General features: G+C 45.8%; 1 protein-coding gene across 1 annotated transcript in view; it reads right to left on the minus strand.

The window, feature by feature from the left end:
- The window catches only part of inppl1 (inositol polyphosphate phosphatase like 1), a gene marked incomplete at its 3' end in the record, with an annotated part of 115,351 nt that overhangs the window by 82,742 nt on the left and 23,388 nt on the right, over window positions 1–9,221 (minus strand). The window lies entirely within an intron of this gene.

Below are 9,221 nucleotides of genomic sequence, written 5' to 3' on the forward strand. Positions count from 1 at the left end.
TGGCCTAATTCTGCTCCTATCACTTATGAACATGAAAAATACCAAAGTACTGAATATAGTGTTCATTACAAAGAAATCAGAAAGTGATCAGCCATGATCACATTGAACGGTGGTGCTGGCTCGAAGGGCCAAATGGCCTACTTCTGCACCTATTGTCTATTGTCTATATAAAGAAAACATCCAAAGTTCACATTTATTTGTCACATGCACCATAAGGTGCAGTGAAATGGAATTTACCATGCAGCGTTACAATAAGAAAGGACATAATACACAACATAATTCAACACAGACATCCACCACAGCATTCTTCACTGTGGTGAAAGGCAACATAGTTCAGACAGTCCTCCTCCTCCCTTGTTGGAGCTCCCGAATCTGCCAGCTCCTTTCCGGAGACCAGGCTTCCAGAAGAGGGGTCTCAACCCGAAACGTCACCCGTTCTTTCTCTCCAGATAGGAGCAGATGTTGTAGGTCGCAGGCTGGCAGTCGGAGCTCTTCTCCGGCGAGCCCCGGCATTGACCATTGACCCATGGAGCTGGCTTGTCCTATCGTTCATCACTCTCAATGGACAAACAGCGCAATTTTCGCTGCTTGCAGGTGGCCGTCATCAAGCTAAAGACAATGATGTCAGAACTTTTACTCAACCGCTTCACATCCACGAAGAAAGGACAGAGGTGCAAACAATCAAATCACTGAGAATAAAAGGAAGGTTTGTATTTCCTTCCGTTGTGATAACTCGTCAACCACAACAACACCATCAAAGCCACGATTTACCACAATAAGTTAAAACCAAACTACCTTCCAAGATCTGAAGGCAGTATTTTATTTTTAGAATGCACTTGCTGGGCATATACTTGGGGAAAAGTTCTCCTCCTCTCTCAAACTGGCACTGCTCCCTCTGTGATTCCCCCTGCCCTCCAGTTCTACCACCGTGTATTCTTTGAACTCCGCCCCTTTGATTTCTCGTTTTCACAACTTTCCCTTCCACACCTCTAGTTTCCCTCTCCCCTGACTCTCAGTCTGAAGAAGGGCCTCAACCCGAAACGTCACCCGTTCCTTCTCTCCAGAGATGCAGAGGGGAAGTCCAGAACAAGGGGTCACAGTTTAAGGATAAGGGGGGGAGTCTTTTAGGACCGAGATGAGAAAAAAAAATTCACAGAGTGGTGAATCTGCGGAATTATCTGCCACAGAAAGTAGTTGAGGCCAGTTCATTGGCTATATTTAAGAGGGAGTTAGATGTGGCCCTTGTGGCTAAAGGGATCAGGGGGTATGGAGAGAAGGCAGGTACAGGATACTGAGTTGGATGATCAGCCATGATCATATTGAATGGCGGTGCTGGATCGAAGGGCCAAATGGCCTCCTACTGCACCTATTTTCTATGTTTCTAATGTGTTTCCTCATCTCCGTTCTAAATGGCTTACCCCTTATTCTTAAACTGTGGCCCCTGGTTCTGGACTCCCCCAATATCGGGGACATGTTTCCTGCCTCTAGCATGTCCAGACACTGAATAATCTTATATGTTTCAATAAGATATTAGTGATACAGTTGCTGAGAAAGTGCAGATTTTTTTAAACTGGAAGGTCCACTAAAAAGTAGTAGGTTGGAAGATCAGAACTAAACCTGAATCTGGTGGGTACGTGCTTTTATATCTTCTAACCAACGAGAGAGGGGAGAAGAGGGAATGACCAGTTGCAAGTGGTATGTGCTATATGGATATGTATTTATATATATTTTTTTAAATTATATTGTTCACAGAGTACTAAATTTAAATATTCTGCTGTGCTGCTGTAAGTAAGAATTTCATTGTTCTATAGACCAAGGGTTCCCAACCTGGGGTAAATTTACCTCCCAGGGGTAAATTTGTTGATTCTGGATTTGTACATATTTTTTATCATTGACTGTGTTTGGTTCTGGTATACCGGTATCTGTTCATCGTTAGTTGATCATAAATAAGTGAAATAACATTGTTATGTGCTATTAAAGTTGCCAGGGGTAAACGGGACGAACAAGGTTGAGAACCCCTGCTATGGACAATAGACAATAGGTGCAGGAGTAGACATCTGGGACATGTGTCTATCTGGGGCACATGACAATAAGACACTCTGGACTTGATTATGCACAACAATTTGGAGTAATTCAGTGGGACAGGCAGCATCTCTGGAGAGAAGGAATGTGTGATGTTTTGGGTCGAGCCCTTCTTCAGAGTTAGTCTATGTTAGCTGCTTTGTCAAGGCAGCGTGAAGAAGTGTGGATGGTCAATGGTGGAGAGTTATGATAGAGGAAGGGTTTCGGCCCGAAACGTCGCCTATTTCCTTCGCTCCATAGATGCTGCTGCACCCGCTGAGTTTCCCCAGCAATTTTGTGTACCTATGATAGCGGAAATACTCTTTTGGCCTGAAAGTGTAATTTCAGGACAAGCTTTTCCATACAGAGGGTGGTGGGCAGATGGAACGAGCTACTAGAGGAAGTGGTGGAGCAAGTACAATTATAAGGTTTAAAATACATTTGGACGGGTACACGGATTGGAAAGGTTTAGAGGAATATGAGGTCATATGTGATAGGAGCAGAATAATGGCTATTTAGCCCATCAAGTCTACTCGTCATTCAATCACGGCTGATCTATCTATCCCTCCTAACCCCATTCTCCTTACTTCTCCCCATAATTCTTGACACCTGTACTAATCAAGAATCTACCCATCTCATCCTTGAAAATTCCACAGCCTTCTGTGGCAAAGAATTCACTACACTCTGACTAAATAAATTCTTCCTCAGCTCCTTCCTAAAGGAAATGTGTAGGAAGATACTGCAGATGCTGGTGAAGAAGTGTCTCGACCTGAAATGTCACCCATTCCTTCTCTACAGAGATGCTGCCTGCCCCACTGAGTTACTCCAGCATTGTGTGTCGTCCTTCCGAAAGGAACGTCTTTTAATTCTGAGGCTGTGACCTCTGGTCCTGGACTCTCCCACTGGTGGAAACATCCTCTCCACATCCACTTTATCCAGGCCTTTCACTATGGGCCAAACGCAGACTAAGGTGTCCAGCTCAGTTAGGCAACTTGGATAGCATAGAAAGGTTGGGCCGAAGGGCCTGTTTCCATGCCGTTTCACCCTATCCCTTAAAGTCTGAAGGTTTTCACTCCTCTTTCAGAAGGGATTTACTATTTCATCATTCAGTCGGGGAAGAGAATCCACCACATCAGATAAAAACTGAAAATCATGTGCGGGAGTTTATCAGCAGACTAAAAAATGCAAAGATGACAATCACTCAAGATTGCAAACTGGGCCATATAACGAGGTAAAGATCCGTTCTGAAATAATACTCTGGATTGCATTCAAGACTCAAACAATATTCTGAGTCAGCTGCAGCTCAGCACAAACCTCATCTCTGAATCAGACCCAGAGAGTTGTGGATGTAGCCCTCCCCAAGCCTACCAACATTGGGTGAGAGTTGGGAGTGAGAAATTGCGAGGCCAAGCCCGAGAGAGTGTAGTTCTCCCTTTGGTACGGAGCTTTTGCATTTTTCAGCTTGAGATTGTGCAATCTGGTGCATACTGTAGTGAGTCTTTTAACTTACACTTGAATGCAGTATTTATGCTTAAAAATGAGCGTGACAAATTTGTGATCAGCGTGAGAGCGTGAGATTTTGGTCAAATGCGTGATTCTCATGCTCAATGCGTGAGAGTTGGCAGCCCTGAGCCTCTCCCTCATGGACTATCTACACTTCACGCTGCCTCGGAAAAGCAGCTAACAGAATCAAGGACCACTTTCATCCAGATTATTCCTTCTTCTCTCTTCTCCAAACAGCCAGCAGGTACAAAAGCTTGAGAACATAGTCACCTCTGTGAAACGTCACCTATCCATGTTCTCCACAGATGCTGCCTGACCCGCTGAGTTACTCCGGCACTTAGTCATTGGGAGGCATAGAGTGATACAGTGTGGAAACCAGCCATTCGGCCCAACTTGCCCACACCAGCCAACATACCCCAGCTATACTAGCCCCACCGGCCTGCGTTTGGTCCATATCCCTCTCAACCTGTCCTATCCATGTACCATAAATTCATATATTTACCACCAGATTTAGGAATAGCACCTTCCCCAGTTTTCGGACGACAACACGTTTTCTCGGTAGCTGGCATGCACACCTGATCTCCCAACCTAGTTCATTATCGAAACAAAGAACTGCAGATGCTGGTTTATACCAAAGGTAGACACAAAGTGCTGGAGTAACTCAGCGGGTCAGACAGCATCTGTGGAGAAAAAGGATAGGTGAGGTTTCGGGTCAGGGCCCTTCTTCATACCTGAACATGGAATGACAAAGCACAGGAACAGGCCCTTCGGCCCACAATGTTTGTGCTAGCCACAATGGCAATTTAAACTAACCTCATCTCGACACACAATCAATGTCCCTCCCTTGATCGTGTTGATAGTGCGTGATCACGAGCCTGTCTAAATGCCTCTGCTTCTACCATCTACCCTGACAGCCGGAACTCATTCAAGTGTTTTATAAATTCAGTATCTTTTGATTAAACCAAAAACTAAACAAATCCTGGGGAAAGTGCATCATTAACGCACCATTTAGTTCATATCACAAGATTCCATGACGCAGCCTCTGGCATTTCATCTATGAAATCAATTACTGCTGCATTAGTTGAAACTAACTGCTCAATAATTCTCTGCCCACCCGCACATCTTTCTCAAACCAGTTAACCACAGCTACAGTTCAACGTCACTGACACACATACACACCCAATGGTATTGGTTTATTCTTGTGACAGGAAACATGTTCTCAATGTTGGGGGAGTTCAGAACCAGGGGCCACAGTTTAAGAATAAGGGGTAAGCCATTTAGAACGGAGATGAGGAAACACTTTTTCACCCAGAGAGTTGTGAGTCTGTGGAATTCTCTGCCTCTGGTAGAGGCCGGTTCTCTGGATACTTTCAAGAGAGAGTTAGTTAGGGCTCTTAAAGATAGCAGAGGCAGGGGATATGGGGAGAAGGCAGGTACGGGGTACTGATTGGGGATGATCTGCCATGATCACAGTGAATGGCAGTGCTGGATCGAGGGGTCGAATGGCCTACTCCTGCACCTATTGTCTATTGACTTACTGAAAAACAGTGAAAAACGTTTGCGTGCTAACCAGTCAAATCATACTGTGCAAAGCACAAAGTATTGGAGTGAGTCAGCGGGTCAGGCAGCATCTGTGGAGATACTGGACAGACCATTCCTTTCAGGTCAGGAACCTTCTCCAAATCATACTATACACGACCACAATCAGCCTAAACATAAGTACAAGAGGTCGTGCAAAGGGGAAATTACTAGTGTCCAAAATATAGTGCTACAATTACAGGAGGAAGTGCAGATTAAAACAAAAATTGCAAGGTGCAATGAGGTAGGTTGGAAGATCAGAATTACACCCTAGCTTCTGAAAGGACTATTTAGTAGTCATACAGTACGGAATGAGGCTCTTCGGCCAAACCTGCCCATACTGACCAAGATGCTTCATCTACAGTAGTCCCAGCTGCCTGTATTTGGCCCTAATCCCTCTATGCCTGTCCTATCCATGTACCTGTCCAAATGTTCTTATAGCAACTGCTGATAACAGCAGGGAAGTCTGAAAGTAGCGGGGAAGAAGCTGCTCCTGAATCTGCTGGAGCCCATGTTTATGGTGAAGGTTGCAATCTCCCACCCCGGCTGCTTTCCCAAGGAAGTGGGACCGATTCCTCATTCCAGGGGTTTTAGGGATGTGTTTCGATGAGATTGAAACGCCTCTCAAAATAAGGGAAGGCATTCCATGCCAGTGGGCCGCACGAGTGGCAAGGGTGGGGGGGGAAATTGTGATTGGGGGAAACTGTATTGTATGTATGAATAGCCTCCGAGAATGTCGGATGGAGTTTTGTAAGGATCATGTATATATCGAATAAAGTCTATTTTGAAATGTTTTTAAAGTTGAGATTTTGAACCAATTCAAAGAATTGGTGAGAAGCAGGCCATGAACAGTGACAAAGGCAAGGCGATGGACGTTGTCTACATGGACATCAGCAAAACTGTATGACTCCAGGGCCGTTGACAAGATCCCACGCGGTCAGCTGGTCCAGAAGATTAGAATATACAGACTATACAGAAGATTAGAATTGTACAGGGCCCTAGTGAGACCACACCTGGAGTATTGTGTGCAGTTTTGGTCCCCTAATTTGAGGAAGGACATTCTTGCTATTGAGGGAGCGCAGCGTAGGTTTACCAGGTTAATTCCAAGGATGGCGGGACTGTCATATGCTGAGAGAATGGAGCGGCTGGGCTTGTACACTCTAGAGTTTAGAAGGATGAGAGGATAGCTCATTGAAACATATAAGATTGTTAAGGGTTTGGACACACTAGAGGCAGGAAACATGTTCCCGATGTTGGGGGAGTCCAGAACCAGGGGCCACAGTTTAAGAATAAGGAGTAAGCCATTTAGAACGGAGATGAGGAAACACTTTTTCTCACAGAGAGTGGTGAGTGTGGAATTCTCTGCCTCAGAGAGCGGTGGAGGCAGGTTCTCTGGATGCTTTCAAGAGAGAGCTAGATAGGGCTCTTAAAAATAGCGGAGTCAGGGGTTATGGGGAGAAGGCAGGAACGGGGTACTGATTAGGGATGATCAGCCATGATCACATTGAATGGCGGTGCTGGCTCGAAGGGCCGAATGGCCTACTCCTGCACCTATTGTCTATTGTCCAGGGCGAGATATCAAATTGGATAGAAAATTCAATGATTCAGTGATACTCCATTGTCACATGTACCTATGAACAGTGAAATTCTTTATTCTGCATACAACAGTAAAATCATTCAGCAGACGTCACCAAGGCAGTACACAAGAGTCGCCATGTTTCAGCCATGATCATATTGAATGGCGGTGCAGGCTCGAAGGGCCGAATGGCCTACTCCTGCACCTAATTTCTATGTTTCTATGTTTCTATGTTCTGATGTCGACAAATTAGCTTTGTAGTAGGAGGCACAGAATGGTCATTGAGGGCTGTATTTCAGATTGGAGGCCTGTGACCAGTAATGCGCCATTTATGATTTGGAACAGTATGTAGGTAGCATAGTTAGTAACTTTGGAAATAACAAATAACAACATTTGGGACGTCACGGTGGCGCAGCGGGCAGAGTTGCTGCCTCACAGCGCCGGAGACCCGGGTTCAATCCCGACCACGGGTGCTGTCTGTACGGAGTTTGTACGTTCTCCCCGTGAGTTTTCTCCGAGATCTTCAGTTTGGGAATCTGACCGAAAGGTCAAATTGGGAATGGGAGGGTGAGTTGAAGTGCTGAGCCACCGGGAGATCAGGTAGGTTAAGACGGACTGAATTTTCTCACAATGACCATTCTGTCCTGGGCCTCTTCCATTGTCAGAGCGAGGCTTAGCGCAAATTGGAGGAACAGCACCTCATATTTTGCTTGGGTAGTTCACACCCCAGTGGTATGAACATTGACTTCTCTAACTTCAGGAAGTCCTTGCTTTCTCTCTCTCACTTGCCACTTTTCTTGCCACTCAATCATGACTCATCTATCTCTCGCTCCTAAACCCATTCTCCTGCCTTCTCCTTGTAACCCCCGACACCTGTACTAATCAAGAATCTATCTTTGCCTTAGAAATATCCATTGACTTGGCCTCCACAACCTTCTTTGGCAATGAATTCCACAGATTCACCACCACCTCACTGAAGAAATTTGGCTTCAGAATAAGGGGTTATTCATTTAAGATGGATGAGTAGCAATTTCTTCTCTTAGGGGAACAAAAACAGAAAATGCTGGAAAATTTCTGCAAGCTTGGTTATATCCGTGGAAAGAGGAACTGTTTTGTGTTTCGGATCCGCAGAAGCCCTGATGAAGGGTCACGGGTCTGAATCACCGACTCTTCCCGTTTCCACAGAAGCTGCCTGACCTGCTGGCTTTTACCATGAAGGTCAATTGCAACTTAATTAGATCGGCACGGTGGCACAGCAGTAGAGTTGCTGCCTTACAGCGCTTGCAGCACCAGAGACCCGGGTTTGATCCCGACTACGGGTGCTGTCTGTACAGAGTTTGTACGTTCTCCCCGTGACCGCGTGGGTTTTCTCTGAGAACTTCAGTTTCCTCCCACACTCCAAAGATGTACAGGTTTGTGGGTTAATTAGACAATAGGTGCAGGAGTAGGCCATTCGGCCCTTCGAGCCAGCACCCGCCATTCAATGTGATCATGGCTGATCATCCCCAATCAGTACCCCGTTCCTGCCTTCTCCCCATATCCCCTGACTCCGCTATCATTAAGAGCCCTATCTAGCTCTCTCTTGTATCCAGAGAACCGGCCTCCACCGCCTTCTGCGGCAGAGAATTGGCTTGACGTATGTGTAAATTGTCCCTAGTGTGTGTCGGATAGTGTTAATGTGCGGGCGATCGCTGGTCTACACGGACTCGGTGGGCCGAAGGGCCTGTTTCCACACTGTATCTCTAAACTAAACCATACTAATGAGAAATCCAGCAGCGTGTACACCACAAGGCAAGCTCAGCCAAGAAGTGCATCTTCGGTTTACGTTCCAAACTCTGGCTGTTTTACACAAATGGTAGTGAAAATACCACTCCAACCACATTTTCCTCAATACTGCTGTGCTTGCATTTCTGTTCCTCTTTGAAAAGCAGAACGCTTAACTCTTGAAGGTCACGAAGAACCTAAACCCAGACATCAGTCAGTCAACCCCAAAGCTCCATCCTGCACATCTCACTATTGTCTACAAAATTATTCTTTACAACTATTCACCCCTTTGTACACTCTACATGAGCCACTAATTGCCGCCACATTGATGGCTGGTCCCAGGAATGGCCAAGACAGTAGGATTTAGTTTCACTTTAGTTTATTAGGGGTTGTGGGTTTGGTTTAGTTTATTGTCACATTTACTGAGGTACAGTGACAAGCCTTTTAGACAATAGACTATAGGTGCGGGAGCAGGCCATTCGGCCCTTCGAGCCAGCACCGCAATTCAATGTGATCATGGCTGAACATCCCCAATCAGTACCCCGTTCCTGCCTTCTCCCCATATCCCCTGACTCCGCTATCTTTAAGACCCCTTTCTAGCTCGGTTTTGCATGCTGTCCAGTCAGCAGAAAGACAATCGATCCTGACTACGGGTGCTGTCAGTACGGAGTTTGCACGTTCTGCCGGTGATTGCGCGGGTTTTCTTTGGGTGCTCCGGTTTCCTCCCATACTCCAAATA

Source organism: Amblyraja radiata, chromosome 6 (assembly GCF_010909765.2).
Source record: "Amblyraja radiata isolate CabotCenter1 chromosome 6, sAmbRad1.1.pri, whole genome shotgun sequence".
Taxonomy (NCBI): domain Eukaryota; kingdom Metazoa; phylum Chordata; class Chondrichthyes; order Rajiformes; family Rajidae; genus Amblyraja; species Amblyraja radiata.